We start from the raw sequence: 353 nt of genomic DNA on the forward strand, positions 1-353 counted from the left end.
TGTGTGTGTGTGTGTTTGTGTACCCTATGATTTGTAGAAGCTATCAGCTGTGGTTTCCAAACTGCATTTGCAATGTTATTTTTAGCTGTAAAAACAGCTAGTGCACATCCCAGGCCAGGGCTTGTATCCCAGAACAAACACACACTTAATGAATGTTTCGCATGTTTACTGAGGAGTTGCTGATAGCTGGGATATCGTTTGCGATGAAACAGGCAACGATGTTGCTGTCAGTTCCTCAGTGTGTTGGTCCAGAGAAAGATATGAACTGTGCTGCAAACAATCAAGTTATTGATACACTTCTTAAAAAGTTGCTTTTACTCTGCAAAGACAATGTGTTTTTGTGTGTGTGTGTG

At 40.8% G+C, this 353-nt stretch overlaps 1 protein-coding gene across 1 annotated transcript in view; it reads right to left on the reverse strand.

Annotated features, from left to right (window-relative positions):
* fech (ferrochelatase) overlaps positions 1 to 353 on the reverse strand; it is a gene marked incomplete in the record, with an annotated part of 18445 nt that overhangs the window by 13769 nt on the left and 4323 nt on the right.

The sequence above is a fragment of the Morone saxatilis genome, unplaced genomic scaffold (genome assembly GCF_004916995.1).
Source record: "Morone saxatilis isolate NCDOM2014 unplaced genomic scaffold, NCSU_SB_2.0 Contig21, whole genome shotgun sequence".
Taxonomy (NCBI): domain Eukaryota; kingdom Metazoa; phylum Chordata; class Actinopteri; family Moronidae; genus Morone; species Morone saxatilis.